This window comes from Stegodyphus dumicola, chromosome 4 (assembly GCF_044657685.1).
Source record: "Stegodyphus dumicola isolate Sdum_Otavi_A_Nest chromosome 4, ASM4465768v1".
NCBI classification, from domain to species: domain Eukaryota; kingdom Metazoa; phylum Arthropoda; class Arachnida; order Araneae; family Eresidae; genus Stegodyphus; species Stegodyphus dumicola.
This window is the reverse complement of record NC_140771.1, coordinates 66,128,730-66,150,324: the sequence shown is the minus strand read 5'-3', so window position 1 is coordinate 66,150,324 and position 21,595 is coordinate 66,128,730.

The window sequence follows — 21,595 nt, the reverse complement described above, 5'->3', positions numbered from 1 at the left end:
ATTCCTAATGCCCTCTCTAGGATTTGATCTCTGGACCTTCCAACTGCTAGCCATGCTTGCAATTACGCCCCGAAGACGGGCAGGAGGAAATTACTTACAAACTAAGCCCGCAAATTCTAATTTAGGAAGATCTTAACTTATACTACAGTCACTAATTAGCTGGAGTAGAAATTTACATTCGATTTTGCAGAACAGTGAAATTTGCTTAGATCCGATATTTTTTTAATATAATGATGAGGATGATTTTCCTTAGTTCAACGATTTATAAAATTTTCGTAAGATATTTCAAAGCTTGTTCCATTAATAAAACAGATTTAGAAATTTCAGAAATGCAATACACTTTTATACGACTTCAGAAAAGAGTTCACCCTTCAGTTATGTTTTACTCTGCAGCGAACTTTTCAAAGTGTGACAACGTTTATGGGTGAAACTGAAACCTGAATATTTCAACTTTGTTCTTTCAATACTTTCTTTGTTCTTGTTTGCTTGTTTGACTTTGTTTCTTGTACTGGGCCCGCCCTTATTAAAATCTCTGTTTTATTAAACTCAGCTGCTTATTTCGTTCAAACTTACAGGAACCGAAATAAATATGGAATAACTGATACTAGCAAAAGGCTGATTCTTCAGTACCAGAATATCCTATTTATAACTATTAAAGCTTTTCATAATTGTGGCTTTAATAAGCTCCGGAGAGTGTATATCTTTCTCGTGTTTGAGATCAGGTTAGGTTATTTGAATGTGGTTACGCACATGAAAGCTCTTTGCCTAGGAGAAGGAATTAAGGTCTTCGTGTAGGTCTTCATAAGGGAAATTGATTCATATTTACATTACGTATGTTTGTACACGCAGTGTTCATTTGTTCACAAAGGTCAAACATTATAGCAAAATGGGTATAACTTATTATTTGATACTTTAGATTCATTTAAACAGCTGGATAAACATCTTAGCTTAATTTTGTTTAAGTTAAAATTTATTTTTATCTCCACATGCACTGAAAAATTTGTATAGTAATTTAAAAGCAGAAAATACAGCTTCATCGAACTATACAAAATTTAAATGAATTGATTTTAAGAAAGCTAACCATTCGGGAAGTGGGAATAACGTCCATAAGGTGAGAAGACTCTGGTTTGAAGCGTAGTTTTGAAAGAAATATTATTTTAACATTGGTTCTAAATAATTTTGTAGCAGATAACATTAATAACATCAGATATGCTATTAGTCCGTATTACGTTTCAAATGTTGCCACTAAATGTTATCGCCATGTATAAGTTTTAAAGAAATGGTATAGAGACTCTGAAAAATGTATGGCATTAGAAATAAAAGGATGTTGCCTTCAAATGTTTGTCTCAATGTGTTTTAAGAAATGATACAACGATTATAAAAAAATATGACAACATTTAACATTTTACCGCTAATTCTAAAGATAATCGATATAAAATATTTCTAACTTCACGCGCAAGTTTTTTGCAAAGAGCAGGTTATTTAATTTTTCTTTTAAATTTAATCTCCCTGTTATTGATTAACCAAATTAAGCGACTTAAAAGCAATAAACGCAGTTTTTTACATTTTTATTAGCTGACACGTGAAATTGCACTAGCTGGATTAAATCATTATATAAACAGTTTTCTCTCTTTATGATAATTATTTTATGTGACTAGCCACTCTAGCTACTAATTATTTGAAAACGGTTAAAAAAGTGCTTCGATGCAAAAATGTGGCTTGAGAATAATAATCCTCCTGGGATAAAAATGTATGACAACAGTTAACACTGTGTAGAAAATTACAAAGGTAAGCTGTTGTTTTGTTTCAAATTTTGTGTTTTTTGCTGCTGAACTTTATGTGGCGCATGAACGTAGAAAGTGAAGTTTAATAATAAATTCAAAAAGCATTACATCAGCAGAAGCAAATTCAAGAGTAAATACATAATCAGCGAATTCAAGGGAAGCGCTTAAACCCATAACAAACCCTCTGGTGAAAAGTTAAAACCTAAATCCTTTCCGATTTTTTAAAAATTAGGATTAACATTGTTTAAAATCGATAGAGTTTTATACAAAACTTACTTCAGGGTAAGGTTGTTTATTTCCTAAATTTTAAATACACGCGCCCATTTGTCTTCCATTTGATAAAGTAAAGTTGTCCATTAAATTCTTCATAACATATTTTTATTCCAGCAAGAAGTCTCATAATCATGTAAAAACAAAGGCAAAATTTACAATTAAAAAATATTGCAGTTAAGAAATAGAAAAAGATTTAAACAATATCATCAGCAGACTTACTTAACAGTAAACAGTGTAAGAAATGTTGATTTCAACAACTACATCGAATTCCGACTTTTTGACTAAACATTTAACTTAATTTTCTGTTGCTGACGAAGCAGTAAACATTAATTTTAATTTTCATTGCATCAAAGAAATATACTATAAAATGGTGCCTTCTGGTAATTTTCTTTAAAAATAAAATTGCGGAAGGAAACTAAAATATCTATCTCAAGTACTACAGAGGAAAGGAGGAATGGTCTAGAAAATTCTCTTACAAGTTTTGTTTAGGGTGCACTTCCTTTACATTCGTCTTTCCTGCCTCGCATTTGGTAAAACAAGACTCATACTTTTATCCACTCCGAGAACAACGAGCAGTTGTTCTCACAATACTCCAATGTAAGAGTGGGTCACAAGAAACTCAAATTACTCCCTGAGGAGTGATTGTTGTCCTAGAATAAAAGGATGCGTTTAAAGCTCGAGTACTTCACTTCAGTTCCTTCTCCAGCTAGAACAGTTGAGAATAGTTTAATTATTCAGAATTTTCGAGTTGCCTTTTCCTAGACTGGGAAGTTGAAGTTCTGAATTATATCAGTCTCCTTGGAACGTTCTCCCAGTTTGCACTCGAAATTTAACAAAGGATTCAGTTTAAATTTGCTTTCTCTCCAAGAAAATAAATTGTTAAGTAGTAGGTTGTACTTTAGAGCAATATCAGAATTTTTTAACTTTGTGCATGTCGCTGCTGATTATATACTTTCACGAAGATCATTCCAGTTTATATATTCATAACGTAGTTCTGTAAAGTACATAAATTTCTTGTTTTCTTTTGCGGCTAAAAATTAAATGTTTCATTCAATGTAAGTCACTGAAATAAATTTTGAAGTCACAGAAAATTCAAACTAATTTGACATATAACACAAAAGAAGCTTATTTCATAAGAACACATACAAACACAGTCTTTAAAATTTAAGTTTTGTTATTTAAAATGCTTTGCTTCAAACTGAATTTTAGAAGGAAGTTGATTTTTAAATCTGCAGAAACTGTGAAGTTTCTTTAGAAACAGATACCGTGCAGAGTCAATTGCCCTTTGACTAAAATTCTTATCATATACCCATTAATCCCACTTGGGCAGCCTGTTACATGGTGAAAACACTCATTAGAGAATGCCGTATCTTTCAACGCTTAATGGCCTCTGGGAAGAGGAATAAGACCAATGTAACCAAATCTAGGTAATGATCAATTATCCTACTCCACATTCTAAATAATTTAAACATCACTATACATATTTTTAGCTATTTGGAAGCCAGGAAACGTAAGAAAATAACTATATCTTGACATTATAGCTTTGAATTAATACATGTTCGGGGAAAATGCTTACACCCTGAAAACAAGCAGAGAGAGATGCAATAACTCCTTACAAAGGCATCATAAGTTTCCTTACAGTCAGAAAACTAGGTCAAGAATGACAGTATATTTAAATATACCTTGACCTGCCAGTCGCACTTCTACAGCTTAAATTTAAAATGGAAAGCTCTTATTGCAGTTTAAGTATGTAACAAAACAAAAACCTTACGTTTTAGTCTACGGTAGTCTGGTCTAAAAGGCAGTATTCAGTAAAATACATGAAACTCAAATCTTTGCACTGTTCTAGTAAGGAGAAGTATCGGCGATAAAGAAGTTCTCGTATCATCAAAAGTACCTTAAGTAAAATTTCAGATGACCGTATAGTTACTGCTACAAACAACTACTCTGTTTTTGTTTGTAGCAATGTTGGGCGTGTGTGCGCGTATATATATATATATATATATATATATTATAATGTGTGTGTGTGTGTGTGATTATGGCAAAGCCTTAAGGGCTATCTGCCTAAGGGAAGGGATGCCTTCGTGGAGGACGTTCTAAGGGAAACTGGCTCGTATACACGTTACACATGGGGAAAACCACGAAAACGCCCATGCAGCCAGCCCGTTTGCGGGATTCGAACCTCGGGCCGAACTACCAGTGTTCAGCGACTTTACCGCTCGGCCGCTGGTGAGTCCTATATATATTATAAATATAAATATATATATATTTATAATTTTGTTAAAGAATATTTTTAATATAAAGATTATACTGTTCTGGAAAATTTCAGAGACATTTTTATATGTAAATTTAGGTAACGAAAACTGTGTACAACAAATAGAGCAATTTGACTACGCATTAGGGGCAAACTGAATTGGTAAAAGTTTACTTTAAAAATGTTGTCAAAAATTAAAAAAGAGTAAAGTTATAGAAGTCTGAAAGTAAAATATGCATATTAGTTACTCATATTTTAATGTCTCAAATAGACTCATTGAAAGTAATTGTTTAAAACATTAAAATTGGAAAATTAAAAAGTATTGAATACATGTTCCGTTCTTCTTGACAATTTAAGTTCAAGAAAAGAAAATAAAAATAAAATATATTCTCAAAGTCCTTTCTCGAATAAAAATTACTAAATAATACAAAGATGAAAAATAATTGAAAACATACATTACTGAAAAATGAAATTAGAAATAAAATTAAAATAATGAAATAAAATATTCTGGATTCAAAATTGTGTCAACATAGGATTTAAAATAAAAACACAATACCAAATTTTCATAAAAAACTTATTTCCACTACCGGCCCAGCGTTCAGAACCACTACACCCCGAAGGCACGCTAGGAAGGCGAGAGAAATACCTTACATACTCCCCCTTTTAAAGGGCGACTGGGTTTTTAGGGGACTCAATCGCCAAGTCCTGGGTGTGGAGAAATCATCATCCGCCACCCTTTTAGTTCGAGCGCCACTGTAAAGACATGAGGTATTTTTTGGGGGGGGAGCAGGAATGATGAAAAATTAGCAAACGCCTTCGCCGGGAATCGAACCACGGACCTCTGGAATACCGGCCAGCGTGCAGAACTACTGCACCACGAAGGCACGCTAGGAAGGCGGGAGAAATACTTTATAGGCTAAAAGACTTAAAAATTACTATTATTATCGTAAATTACTATTATTATCGAAAAGCCCTGCAAAACCTTTTTTTTTACACACTAATAAAAATCTGGTGTAGTAGTAATCCTACAAATATTTAAATTAGAAGAAAAATTAAAATGTTTCTTAAACTTTCGAGGATAGTGTAATCTGTATATTAAAATATACCCTTCAATAAAATAAAATTTTCAAATTTAATCAGCTTAAGCGCTTGATTTTATTATAATTTATAGCTTTTTAAGTCCTTAATTCATTGCTTTTAAAATAGTTCTATATATTAAAGCATCTTCTAATTTTAATTAGCAATATGTCATTTTATTCATTTTCAATAATTGTCGGTTCAAATAAAGTTCATGTCCCAGTCACTGCCCTAATCTTCACTGACCACCTTTAAATTTTCATCGAGCCCCAAGAGTCAATAACCTACTTCCCTGGGAAGCCTTGATCTAAATCATCGATTTGTATCCGAATGAAAAATATTTAGTCCTTTCAATTGCTACGCGAATTTTTCAAGCGAGGTTTTAAATATTGTGCATTTTTACTAAAACTATCAGATGATCAAAATCACCACAACTTAAAAACTCATCTTATTTGATTCGTTTTTAACTGCTTTGCACGAAGCAAGGGAAGTACTTTAATAGCGAGCAATTTCGGCTAACATATCTCAATGCATATATCCATTTTGACCACTCTGGAATTCAATTATGCGAATTTTTGCGTAACATCTGCAAGTCCGCACAGAATAAAAGATTTTTTTTTCTTTCCAAAACGGATTTCAAATGTTTCAAAAGGGAATTTTTCGAGGTGACAGTACGTATGTATGTATCTCGCATAACTCAAAAACTATTCATCGTAGAGCGATGAAATTTTATTTGTGGGATTACTACAATATCAATTTGGGCATCGCCCTTTTTTATTGCAATTGGCCGTACGAAACGTATGTATATATATTATATATGATTATTCTTTAGAGCAGCTATTCTCTATCGGTGATACGCGTACTACTGGTGGTACGCAAGAGAAAAATAGGTGGTACGGGAAGAAACAAAGTACTTTTAACTGTAAAATTCAAAACTTTTGTGAAGACAGAAATTGACAGAAATTTCCTGTGATCGAACTCTAACTGAAGATTTCAAAAATAACATACTTGTAACACATACACTTTCGGCAGAACCTTCAAAAAAGAATTTAAAGGCATTTCAAATAAAGTTATTAAATTTTTATTTCCTTTTTGCACAACTTATTCGTACGTAAAAGGATTTTCTTCTACGTTTTATTTGAAAAATGAATTTGAAAAAAGAATAAAATTAAAAGTGGATCCTAATTGACGGTTCAAGTGAAATAAAACCAGACATAAAGAAACTGATCTCTTTTAAATAAGTCCAAATTTCTCTCTAAATTGTAGAATTAAAGTATTATACTTTAAATATTGATAGTTAAAATAGTAACCAATTTTTAATCTAATTATTTTATGTCTCAGTATTTACCACAAATAGCCAACAGGTTGTGCAAATGGCAAAATATATATATATTTTTTTCATATTTCTATTGAGAAATTGAATAATAATCATTGTAAAATGTAGTGGTGGTTGGGGTAGTGGTTTTGCAATGTTTATTTAAGTGGTACGCGTTAGTCAAAAGGTCGAGAACAGCTCCTTTAGAGTATATATATATGTAATGATAGCACAAATTTTGGAAGCACTGAAATACGAACACTGAGACGTAGATGCGTAGGAATACTAATTGCGTAGATACTTGTTGCTTAGAGCGTCCATCCATTTTTGAAGAAGAAGCACTCAAGCCGTATTAAATTCCTTTTGTTTATTTAAATTCCAATTTTGTGGCCAAAATTCACTTGGCGCTCTACTCGTGTCTATTAAAGAACATTTACAATGTTGATATTATTGCCATAGAAGCGAAAGTAGTAGCACGCACATGGCTGCAGAAAGGCGTCTGGCCAAGAGAAAAGCACAAGCAAAAGTGACGCATCAGTTCATAGAGATGCAGGAGGGAGTCAAAAGTTTCAGTTTGTAGTTTTGGTTTGCAATTTGGTGATTGATCAAGACGCATCTGCATTAAGGGTTACGTAAGATCGCGTGATTAATTTGAATGACGCAGTTGAGACTTACAGCGCTATTTTTAGGACAGAGCGATAAAGTTTCCAAATGAAATAAAAAATAAAATAGGTTATAGTGAATTAAATTTAGAAGTTTGCTTTCATATTTTTATCTCATATATATATGTGTGTGTGTGTGAATACCAAACCTCTTACCAGACTCAGTGAGATCTGTTTTATTTTTGTTCTTATGCGTTCACAAACAGTGCGTGTATTGCTTTAAAAGTCATTGAATTATGTTGTTCTTAAGTTCCGTATGTTGTTCTTATATTTATCCCTTTAGTTAATCTGCATGCAATAGTGGTAGAGTTATCAACAGTTTAGAAGCGTAAGTTGTGCTAGGCCTAACGTGGGGGCTATTTGTTTGCAGTTGAAACTCTTAGCAGTACAGTGAATTAAGACACTTGGTGTCCAAACACAAGTCTCGCTCTGGCTAGCGGGACCAGAAGTTAACCTAAAGTTTTTGGTACACCAAAATTTTTGTCTCTCCAACCGTTGGCCGAATTGCTTGCATTGCTGTCCAAACTCTAATTTTGACTGCAAAAGTTTTTTAACTGTTGTTAATTGCATTCAGTTTTGTAATGTTTTGAGTTTTTATGTCTTTCTGCCTTGCGGAGTGAGAACAGTTAATTGAATGACAAACAGAAATCACTTTCAATGAAGTGAAGCAAAAATGTGAATAATTTAATAAGCCATGCAATCAAGTCGTTTTGTGTCAACATCTGATTTTTTAAACTGGAATAATAAATCTAGGATCAAATTCAAAAGTTCTTTTTTCCATACAACCTTTTTGGAATAATCTGAGTAATTATAGTATCGAAATTAAGCGCTTTAATATTTTCCTCAAAATAGAAACTAGTAGGTTAATAGATAACAAAAGAGTTACAAGGATTTCTGACCCGAATACTTTGAGTTTGCCCAAGCTTTCTATTCCTTACTGAAAATTAAAAATTTCATACATTCGCACATTTCTATATATTCATTTAAAAAAAGAATTATTTTACTTTTGTTACCAGAGCGAATAATTTGGTTTAAGTTCATTTTCTAGTAAACGAAATTTTCTGACTAATAACATATAATTAGGCGTGATAACTAAACGATGCTTAGAACTGTTACTTAACAACATAGATGTGATATCAAAAATCTTTTATTTTATTTTATTAAATGCTATTTTAATTCACAAAAATCTCTCATAAAACTACGTTCTGCCAAATCCGCTCACATTCGTGAAGCGTCTCATTAATAGAGGGAGCGCGATATTAGTTAGTAAAGTATAACAGCAGCCCTGAAAACTGCTTGCTGAATCAGATGTTAAATATGCATAAAACATTAAGAATTTCCAAAACTAATGAAATACTCAAAATGTGATTAAAACGGAGTGAAATTACAGTTGCTTAATAAGCATTTGATGCTTAATAAATGCAGAAAACGATGCTTAGTAAGTTTGAAAGTGAAGAAACTTTAAAATAAAATATAAAAAACGATTTAATTTAAAAGTATGAAAAAAACTTATATACTAAAAAGTGTATAAAATTAATATAAATATAAAAATATTAAGAGCAACTGCAATTTTTAAGTGTTATGTTCAAGAAGACATATATTTATTTTATTTCATACTTTTTAGCGCGAATCAAGCTACCAGAAATAGACTTTAGATTATTTGTTTTATATTTTATTTTTTACCTGACTTAAATATTTTGCTGTTATTAGTAAATTACTTTAATTAATTTTTTTCCTTATATTGGCGGAAGAAATTTCCTTCCAGCGAATTTCAAATTATTGCAAAAACACTTTACCCTGCCAAAATAAATTAATAATTCTTACCACCTGGCGTCAAAACATTAAGCTTTATTTTTCAGAAGCATATTATAAAATATTACTATATTTCCCATCAAATATTCTTCTCGCCCTTTCATTATAAATACGATATTTTATAAGAAATAAATGATGTCATAAAGTATATTTCCATGCCTTTATCCAAAGTGTTTATATCCATTTTCACGCAGAGTATAAGTAATTCGACGAAGGAAAAAAATTAACATTTTTAATCCAATTTTTTATTTTATACTCTCATGGGCAAGTGTTAACTCGGTATTTTATATGAATTTTTAAAGTTTTGAGAAAACTTTCATTTAAGAAGAGAGTACTTTCTTTTGAGCTCTGCTGCCTCATTTAAATATTTATAATATTATGTAAATTAGGCTTTTGAGTTTTAAAAGGAAGTTTCGGATGAAAAAGTTGAATACTTCATTAAGACTTTTCACGCGGTTTCATAAATTTTAAATTACTAAGTAGAAATAAAAAATAATCTAAAATATGAGAACATGAAGCAGAGGAGAGAATACAATGTTAAACAAAATTATCAAGAAAATTTAAGTTTCATTAGAAATGGTTGATCGAACCTATCTTTTAAATTATTCCGTATCCAAGGAAGCAGAATATCTTAGAAAATCATTCATAATTTTAAAATTCAAATTAGAAAAAGATAGATATATTTTGGTTTTCGGTAAATCTGCGTGAAAGTTCAGGAAATAAGGAAGCCATCCTTAAATAAATAATTTAAGTACATTTATTACTAAACTGGAACGTTTAATTTCCACTTCGAACAAGCGAATAATAAATAGGAGATAATTATTATTCAACATTTTACAATAATTTGTTTAACCTAAATTTGTATTTCGTCACAAAATGAACTGAATTCGTTAATGAATGTTTGGTGGAATATTTCCTTTCAACAGCAAATGATCAATATGGATTTTAAATACATTTCTTTATGTTTATTAGTGAGTTTACAAAGAACTATTTTGTTAATCTGGAAGAGTGCTCAGAGTGTGAAAGGTTAGCACATCTAGCTAATGAACTGGAAAATATGTGATTCTAATTTCGGCGATAATGTTATTAATTTCTAACGTTTGTCACTTGAAAAATTCCTAACAATATTTATAGTGGCATCGGAACGAAAATAATCGTGGATGATAATTCGTCACCACATGGATTTGGTCGACTGGGTCTCTTAAAAAATTATACCATTCTCCCGTGTTTGTTTTGGAGGTGTAAGTGTTTAACTCGGCATTACTCGCGCAGGGTATGAGATACCCACCTCCCTGAATTTTTTAATATTCCTTCCTAAACGTTTTTAGGAAATGGATGGGTCTTCGTATAACTGACTCTGGGGTCAGCTATACGAAGATAACCTGGGGGAATCCAGGAAACCTGGCACCGAATTTTGAAAATAGTTTTTCGGATCTAATACCCTGCGCGAGTATTTGTGTTATAGTTCTGAGTATGTGAATAAGCTTGCAAACTGTTCTTCCGATATGGCGCGTTATTGCAGTTATGATGAAGAAATGTGATATTTGAGAAATTTATTGGATATTGTATCTTCGGATGAATAACTATCGTTGGAACCATAAGAAAAAATAAAAGAGAGATCCTCCAATGTTTTTGAATTCAAAGAAGAGAGAGATTTATTCCTTCACGTTTGGGTCCCAAAAACACACAATTGTCTCACACCCCCCAAAAAATAACTATGTTCTTCTACTTTTAACTATGCATAATGATGATGCAATTAACGCATCTACAGGAGAATCGAAAAAACTTGAAATAATAACTTTCTACAATTTATCTAAAGAAGCAGTTGGCGTTGTAGACAAATTGCTGCCCCATAGTTAACGGCCAGGAAATCTAATCGTTGGCCCATGGCAATATTTTTGCACTGTTGAACGTTGCTGCAATAAAGGCTGGAATTATTTTGTTATGTACTAAGAAACCACCTACTGAGCATAAAACGAGGCGATCATTTATGGCATATCTGGGATTGCAACTTGCAAAAGAATGTAAGAAAAACAGAAGCCAATAAACGATGCTTCCACGAAAGTTAAAAGAAAAACTAGAATCCAGTGAAGACATCGTACCACAAACAAAGAAGGCCAAAGTAATATCTAAAAGATGCGCTGAATGCCCTAATAGAAAAGATAGAAAAAACTAAATTTATTTGTGAAAGTGATGAAAAACATATATGTATGAAACACATGACATCTATTTGTAGAAAATACGCAAAATAAATGTAAGTAGCATGATTAAGTAGTTTTACAACGTTAGTCTTCTTTTTAAATTTTTATTTTACCTTTTATGCTATAAAATATAGTGAAACACCCTTGGGTATGACATACCGTATGCGAGTAACACAGTTCGTTTTTGTAGCATGGGCAATGATGCGTCAATATGTCTTTATGAATTCCAGCAAAGACATAGTTGACTTTTCATATTTCTCGCTTTGAAAAAGCCTAATGGACTTCAGGAGCTTTTCCCTCCGCATTCAAAGTAAAGCTGTGTAATGCGTTCAACAATCACCGGTAGATCCAAAAGTCCGTTACCATTTGAAAATTCAGTAATTCAGAGTATAGTCTAGGTAGAGATGTAAAAATTTACGCACATGCTTGAAATGACATGGGAATACATTGAAAGGAAAAAATTGCCAATATATGACGCTGGGCTGCAAAATGTCAGTGACGCCGCTTAAGAATCATGTATTAAATGAGCTGTAGAAAAGAATGGAATCAATCCTTTCATGACTTCGTCACTTTTCTATCTTCGCCTTCAGGTGTTGATCACGGTGTGATGTGGATTTATCACGTCAATCGTGATCGGACCCTTTTCCTTCGAGAAAATACCTGGTTCTGCCATTCAAACTAGCAGTGTGACGGGTGCGATGAACGCTGATATGTTGTAGAATCGCATCACACTAGTATTGTAGAAATATTAAGATATTTTGAAGCAAGAGATGTAAAAAATGAGCAATGCCCTCGCTGGGATTCTAACCTGGACCTCCCGAATACGCGCACAGCGTGCGACCGTTAGGAAACCCAATCGCTAAATACGCGCCGAGTGTGTTACCTTTACACCACGAAGGCATGCAGCAAGAGGGTGAAAATACCGTATAGTCTGGCTGCTAAACATCTGTTGGAAGGTAAGACGTTTATACAGGATGACGTCCTACCCCATATTGCTACACGTGTGAAAGATGTCTTGCACACATCGTTTGATAAGGATCGCGTGCTAAGCCGCCACTTCCGTCATGCTTGGCCGCTCAAGTCCCCAGGTCGCAATTCGAATGTGATTATTGGTTGTGGAGTTAACTGAATTCGTCCGACCTCGTTAGGGATGCTAAAAGACAACATCCGGTGGCAATTTCTCACCATACCTACAGATATGCTATACAGTGCTGTTCACAGCATTGTTCCACGACTGCAGGGATTGTTGATGAATGAGAGTCGACATGTTGAACATTTGTTATAAAGAACATAGCCTTTGCTAAAAATCAATTGTTATGCTAATTATAGCTTTTGCTATAATATGAAGCGCTATCTGTTGGCCGTTTTAAGCACTTTTGTTTGCTTTCAATAAAACCCCATAACATGTCAAGCATGTGTGTCAGTTTTTACCTCTCTACATATATTTTTCAGCGAATTATTGAATTTTCAAATGTTAACGGATTTTTGAATCATCTAGTATATATAATGAAATTTTGCATACGAACGTTCTTGACATATTAGCAGTGATTACATAATAAGTTAAACCTCGAGATGTGTAATCTTCTCCACACAAATGGGAAATGCTATTTTCGTTTCAATGATTTTTTTCTTAAATAAAGATGCTGAACGTTTGAATTATGCAATACTTTTGTAAGTAAAACTCGATGAAAAAATTTTTTTCATTTAAATTACAATATTTACATATTTGGAATATGGAAAAATAAAAGATAACACACATATTTGGTTATTTTATTTTGAATATCCGAATGGTGATAAAATCTTAGGGGGCTTTAATATTTGGATCATTTTCTACAGCTTCACTATTCTTCCTTTTATAGCTAAAATAACGGAAAATCTTCAGTTAAAATCGAACTAGTACAGCAATAGCTGGTGGTGGTATCTATAGTCGCTAATTTAAACTCTCCGTATTTTTTTTTCTTTTAATGAAGAATCTACCATCTAGAGTTTAACTTAAAAGCCACTTACAGCACACGCTCTCGGTCGCTCAAGTGAATGCTTTAATTTAAGAGTTAATGATCATTAAGCTTTGCCTCTTAAATTTCTCTTCCGCAAGAGTTAATAGCAGGGAAAAACATAAATAAATGTTATTTTTTATCATATAAGAAAAAAATTAAAAGACTGACCTAAGTAAAGCGCAAATGCCTCTGTTGTATAGTCATTAGAGAAAGACTAAACATCGGCAACAAGGAAGAAAAGAAGACGGAAGTAAAAACTTTAATGCCTGTGTTGATCGCTTAATTACATTTTTTAGCTTTGATGTTCGCGTGCTAACGTCATATTAGGAGACTCAAATGAACCGGTTAAATTCAGGACCAGAGTTTTGTATTCTATTCCTCAATTGCGTAAATACTTTTTGTGGTACATTCAAAGAATTTTTATGAATTTTTAAACTCGAATGAGAAGGATTTGGTTATAATTCGCATTTTTTAAGTCCTAAATCCCATAGAAATCACAATCCTTTTCCGACGAAAAATGGTACTAAGAACGCATATGTTATATAATATGTTTCATGACTAAATTAAGCAAAGGCAAACAAGTGTTTTTTTTTATTTTTTTTTATTTTTTTTTTATTTTTCGAAATTCCTGCGAATATATGTCCACTAATAATCGAGCGCTGAGCTCTTATTAGCTAGCCAAGGTTCAAATTCCGGTAAGCTAGCTGGTTGCCTGATCAATGTTCTGCCCCAAAGCAACAAGGATGTGAGCAAGTTTCCTTTAAACAAATATGCAAGAAAGCATCCGCCCTTTGGTAAAGAATCTTCATGTGCTTTCAAGTAATCAAATAACTGCAAATTTAATCCTGCTAATCTGATTAAGAAATTTTTATAACAATTTGCTGTTTAACAGAAAAATATCATTAACGAGTTATAAAGCAACATTAGATATAAACTTTAAAAACAACATTAAGCAACATTAGGAAGCAAATTAGAATATTAAACTCTGCATTAATATGTTCGTATGTTGCATCTTGTGTACATGCCCAATCTGTATGGTTGTCAGCGAGGCTAGTTGTTCTACCTTTGGGACAGCGTTCAGCTTCAGATGTTTATAAACATGGATATTTATAAATATATACGGCTTCTGAGTCATGAAGATACTTCAAATCCGTTGAACACAGAAATTCTTTCAAGAACTCGATGAAGGGAGAAGTACGGAAGCCTTGGATTTCCCTTCCCGGAATGTTCTCTATCGAAGTTCGGATGGAATTGGGAAGAGAGTAGTAAAGTCGCCATTATATTGGCCAATTTTCTCCTTATTAGATACGATGATTTCCTGGAATATATGACTCACAGCAAGAGGATAGACAGCAACAGCAGCACATTACTTATGGTGCATTATGGAAAGAGTACCCTAAGTATTCATATTTTCATCAAGACAAAACATACGTTTGCCATCAAAATCTGCTACGATAATCCCATCCGGCTACAGGAATATATTCATACAGAATTTCAAACTAAATGTGACCAAATTAAGGTGGAAAATAGCCCATTTCATTTTAGTTGTATGGAAAACCACGCATACCATTTATGTAAGGTACTGTTTTCTTCGTCCTCACCGCGTACCTTCGCGGTGTAATTGGAAAGCATGTCCTGGTGACAAAGGGAAGGCCTGATGTTTTAACCCAGGAGAGAGCACTACACATGTCTTACGTCTCTAACTCCGAAAAATCTATGACTCTACAAGATAACCCTTTCAGTTAAGGGAAGATAGTTTCAGCGCTGTTCACATTTGACGAACGTACTAGGGCTATTTTAACACTTTCTCAAAAATCTCGTAGGTTAGTGTAACACTTTTTCACATTATTAAACGGAAAAATAAAAATTACATAAATAATTGAATATAAACTTTATTTTTATTTGGCTTAGAAATGGGAATAAGATACCCAAGTGACTAGAATACTGGATATTAGGAGTAACATAATTCAATTCATAAAAAGGTCTTGTTAAGTAATTATTGCTGCTTAAGTTCTTTACTTTGTAATGTTTTTGATATATATATATTTCTTTGCAATATTATAGGAATTTTTATAAATATTAATGTCTTATATTTATCTACACTCATGTCCATAAATTAAGGATAATTCGGAGTCACGCGGAAATCGAACTCTAAAATAAATATATCACCTGTAAAATCACTACACACATCTTCAAGAATCATATGGAAATTTCAGGAAGTAACCAGATGACACCGATGGTACGTCACAATGACGAGAGTGTAAGACAGTGATATATAAGGAATACAGGCAAAGAAGTAAAATTATTCGCAGGTGCTTTATAAGCATTTCAGTGCAATAACCGAATAGTTATGACACAAAGGACGCATTTGAATGATTTTTTACGTGGTAGAATTATTGGCCGTATGGAATGTGGGCTACCCAACTGGAAGTATCAGACGAACTTGGAATTGCCCAGAGTGTGATCTCCAGGCTTTGCCAACGATTCCAAGATGATGGTAATGTGAGTAGACGTTACAGCACACGTCGCCCCAGTGTTACAACGCCGAATGAGGACCAGTATTTGGCAGTTACTGCCAAAAGAAACAGGCGGAGCACAGTCTCAGACCTGTCTCGTCAGCTCTCTTCAGCCACTGGTACGACAATTTCAAGGCAGACCGTGTACAGATGCTTAGGGCAGATTGGTGTATATGCTCGTAGACCTGTCAGATGCGTTCCACTTACTGCAACTCACTATCGCCTGCGGTTAGCCTCGAGTAGAGAGTATGCATTGTGGACACCGCAACAGTGGGCTTGTGTGATGTTTTCCGACGATTCCAGGTTTAGCTTGCAGTCTGTTTCTCGCCGGACTTTCATATGGAGAGCTACAGGTACCCGTTATCACCAAGAAAACATCATTGAACGACACCGTTACGGTGGTGCAGGAGTGCTCGTTTGGGGTGGAATTTTTCTGGGTTCTAGAACTAACCAGCATGTTCAAATTGGAACCATTACAAGCCAAGTCTATCGGGATGTCATTTTGGAACAACATGTACGTTTGTTTCTGGGCGCCATGGGCGCACAATTTGTGTTTATAGATGACAACACCCGTCCTCACCGTGCAAACAACGTAAGCGAATGACTTCAATCGGAGGATATCACCCGTATGGGCTGGCCAGCATTCTCACCGGACTTGAATCCAGTAGAGCACGTGTGGGACATGCTTGGCCGACGAGTTGCAGCCCATCAACCTCCTCCTACATGTCTACCGTAACTTCGGAGAGCATTGCTTTTTGAGTGGTGTAATATCCCCCAAGATCAGATCGATAATTTGATACTCAGCATGCCTAGGCGTTGTACGGACTGTATTACATCGTCTGAGAGACATACAATGTATTAACAATCATACCAACCATGTAATATTTGTTTTTTGTAAAAATTCTTTTTTTTGTAATTTGCTCCAGGGAGAAAAAAATCGCTAATTTTTTTAATAATATCAAACGTATAGCATCTTTTTTTGCTCTTTACCTTTTGTTTAATAAATAAGCTTCACAAATAAGTCAAATTTGTTTTGCTTCTAACTCTTCCTTTGCCTGATTTTGCATTATCCTTAATTTATGGACATGAGTGTATTTAGTTAGGACTTTTGTAGCGTAATTTTGTTGCGCATATTTTACGTAATTAAATTTGTATACATTTACCCTATTTGTAAATATATTTACCCTATTTTACTTCGTTCAGTAGAACGTAAAACTTTTAAATATCAGCTAAGCGTAAGAACACTCATGTAGAAACCAGAAATATGGGCAGAAATACTCATACTATGTCTTGGCGACATTCTGGAATTTTCTTGAAAGTGTTGACTATCTCCTTTGATGAACATTCTAAATAGGACTTAGGGATGCTGGGTGTTACTACTAGAGAGCGTAGTTCAGTGATTTCTGTCTTCGCTCTGTGGATGATTTTCGTTATCTGAGATATTCCTAGCATAATTAAAGGCGCTCTCCTTGAATTATTTTGATGAACAGCAATATTACTCGCATGTTAAGGATAATTTTATTTTATCTTTTTTCTCCTTTTCCTAATAATAGCTGTTTTCCCTACTGTATGTGCAATGAAGTTTTAAAAGTTTACATAATTTAATACATATTTAAATAAACTCTATATTTTCCCTCTATATATGGCATAGGTATTGTGGGAATCTCTGTAATTCTGCAGCATGTAATAATATATTAAATGAGGTTTCTCAACCGAAGGGGGGGATTTCATAGTTTCAGATGGAATGAAATTCGGTCAGTCTTTTATTTAGATGTTAAGTATTTAGCTTTAGTTTATAAATATAAAATACTACTTTTATTTGAGTTCTGCTATTTATCAACGTTTTCTGCACTTTTTAATGCTTAAGTTATAAAGTAACGTTAAAACATAATCAAAATTTAAATAAATGCGTATTCACGTTTCTTAATTTTGGAAAGGAGGCGGGGGGAATGATCATTTATCTATAGTGAAAGGAGTGCATGGAGCGAAACGGTTTAAGAATTACAGATCTAGACTTTAATAGGCAAATGTTAGAATTAAGCAAACAAAAAATAATGCATAATAATATATGGTAGAGTTTCGATTTTCGTGTGTATTTTATCACGAACAAAACGATTCTCGAATCAATTACCTGAATTAAATTCGTGTTGTGTAACGTTTCGTGACCATGTTGCTGGACAAACGGTATCTCCACTTACAAACACTTAAGTCGGCAATGAGTGATTTCAGAAATGTTTCAGGTAACCTTTGTCACATATTTAATACTCAGAGGTTTCTGGAAGCGTCATTTAAATATTCGCCAATTCTTAAGATACAACGATCTGAAAGCAAGTGATTATGACTTCGTCGTGGAAGAAATTTGACCAGATTGTTTTGCAGGTAAAGATTTTAAGGGCTTTGACACTGAGGCTGTTTTGCATGTGTGTGTCTCCATGTTGACTATAATATACTGTATCTTATTATATATTAATGGGCTTAGACGTTTACAACGATGATGCTAAGCAGTTACTAGAGAATCTTCAAAGCTAACTTAAAAAAAACTGAAACAACATCAGAAGTGAAACCAAAATGCTATTTTGAAGGAACAGAGAAAAGATAAAAAGATAATTTTAGTCCTTTGGACCACGAGGGATTTGCAAAGTGGAGTAACTGCAATGCTTTATGTGACAATATCACCCTAAAAAAGCAGTAGTAAATTATAATTTAAGCATTTTGAGGATCAATCTCACGTCTCAATTTTAAAACATTTTAAAACGGATACGACTAATCACGCTTGTCTGCTTTTAATTAATATTGTGTGTATCTATTTTGTTTAGAGTTAATGACTTACACTCGTTTTATTATGAAGTTGCGTACAAAGAGTTCTTTGTGAAATTTTAAATGAGCAATAATCAATTGTCCAGAAACAGATTAATCCATTTTACATTAAATTCTATGGAAAAATGTTTTCGATTTACAGGTATTTCTTGTGACGAACCATATTCAGGAATGAATTGCATTCGTGAACCGAGATCTTACTTTATTAAACAATTTTACTATTGGAATTCTTCATTTTGCGTTTGACGCAGAAGATGAGATCCTTTGCAAATGATATTATATCTTGTGTCTAATGTACTGCTAAATAATTTCAAGATACTGAACAAGGGTTTCACACTGGTAGCAGCTGTAGTGACGGAACTGTTTATTAAATACCATTCAATCACTAATTTAATTTAACTAAAGCACTATTACAATAATAAAAGTCTGTTCTTGCAAGTAGCCGCAGTAATGGCCGAGTGGTAAAGATCGCTGAATACTGGAAGTTCGATCCTACGCAAAAATACTGACTTGCATTGTTGAATTTCTGGGATTTTCCCCTTATCTAACGAAAATACGTGCCGGTTTCTCTTATTAAATCATCCACTCCTTAGACAGATATATCTCGTGTTCTTTGCCATATTCAGATAACCTAACCTAACCTAATCTGCTTTTGCTAATTTTAAAAAGTATTTTTTTCAACTTTACAATTACACATAAAAGTAATAAAAATATTCCAGCAGTTCGAATAAACATAAATGTTAATAATACTTCATTTGCCAGAAAATTGCTGAATAGCAATAAAAGGTTTTATCTCGAGTTAACAAAAAATATAGAACATTAATAAAAAGTTATAATAAATTTATTTCAAATGAAAAAGGATCGTGCCAGTGTAAAATTTAAAATTATGCAAAAACTAACGTTACGTTGGTGCAGATTTTGAATAAACATATTGATTTTGACGGCAATCAAGCCAAGTCCTTTTTTTCGGAAGGAAAAACAAAATGCTTGGAAATGGGAGGAGCGACATCCATTTTATCCTGAAATTAATATTTTATACGATCGTTTTCTATGCCTATTTTTTTTCAGTATAAAAAGATCTTCGATTCTCTCATTTTGCAAAATGTTTCTACTCTTAAATAAGAAGTTCCCGTGTCGGATTGCCGTGAAAATCGATGCAATTTTATTCGAAATCTACGTCAAAACAAAGTTGCTGTTTTTTGCCTAATTTTACATATGAAACTATTTATTTAAAAGATTTTAATCCAATAAAATCAGATTAGTCTGATACTTAAAAGAGAATTTACCACCGAAAATTTCAAAGGAATTAAAAAATAATTAAAAAGCTACAAACTATAAAAACTAGGATATTAATACTTGTAATCAGAGCTCAGTGTCCAGATTTCAGTTTAATACCTGAAACAACTATAAGCTAAAAAGTTTCCAGAATTTAAGAATTAGCTTCCAGAAATTAAAAATATCAGACTTCAAATTTTATATAAAATGAGCTTATTATAATGACAGAATTAATGTTTAACACTCTATTATGGTATTACTAGCTGATACCCGCCCGCTTTACTGTGCACACTATCTCTTTGAATGTGAATCTAGACTTCTTTATGGAGGAAATGTCGAAATGATAATTAATGTAATTTTTTTTTAGTTAAAGTCGGTAAATATAGTGCCAGTCACTGAATCTGTCATATACATACTTCCACATCACCCTTGAGGTACTGTGTATTGAGATGCGTTCTCATTATTAAGGATCCCCAGTAACTTACTGGATCCCCAGTAAGCCTACACCATGAAAAATTGCCAACATAAAACTAGGGTTTTAATATATTTAACTGTTGTCATAAGTTTCATGAAAATAAATGTTATTATCTTTGTTATCAAATTTTTTAATCAATTATAATTATTTGTCCTTGATTTTTTATGTATGGAAATTTTTATAAATAACATTTTTATTTTTCATCACAATAATTTATTTTTCTTAACATTTATTTTCATGAAACTTATGATAAAAGATAAATATAAATGTTATTATTATCCTTATCATTTAAATGTTGTTTGTATTCAATGGATAGGTGCAAGTTATTTACCAATTTAATAATTTTAAAGGAAAATGCATTAATTGGCAATATTGTATTTCATATCTAGTTTTGGCAACAATAAAAGAAAATTCTGAACTTAGATTTGAAAACCAAACGTATGAGAAACTTCTATTGTATAACAAACATCCATTTTGGACATTTTGAAGAAGATCCGTTCTTAGTGTGCGTGTACATCGTGGAATGAGTTAACTATGCAAAATTTCAAGTCAATCGGATGCATAGTTTCGAATATCTCGTGACGAGTCAGTGGTATTTCGCTTATATATATATATAGATATAGATTTCATCGCAAATTAATGCCACGTGCAGATTTTTACACTTACTTAGTTATTTACGACGTAGTCATGCATTAATTCTATTGGATTGTCTGGGATTGGGTGAGACTTGCAGCAATTATTGTCAAGTTGTAAGATATCAGTAAGCTATCTGAACTAAGAAACATGAACTTGCAACTGTATGCTTGTAGGGATATAAAGCGGGGATCTTTCAATACTCATTGCATATGTTAATCATGTACGCCCCAACAGTATACACGGAGAAGTAACAATTCTTTATTTCGTTCCTCACACAAAGGGCGGCTAGGGAAAGGCAGGATATCTAGTCGAGCACATTCAAGTAGTGAAGAATTATCGTCCACTATATTTTTGTTCGGGAGCTACTCTAAATACAGCAAGATTTATCTACCTATACTAAAACGTCCGATGATTCCATACAGAGTGGAACTAATCTCTATTTTGCTATGATCTGGAATTCATCCAAGAAAACAAATACCGAAATACTCAACAATAAATACT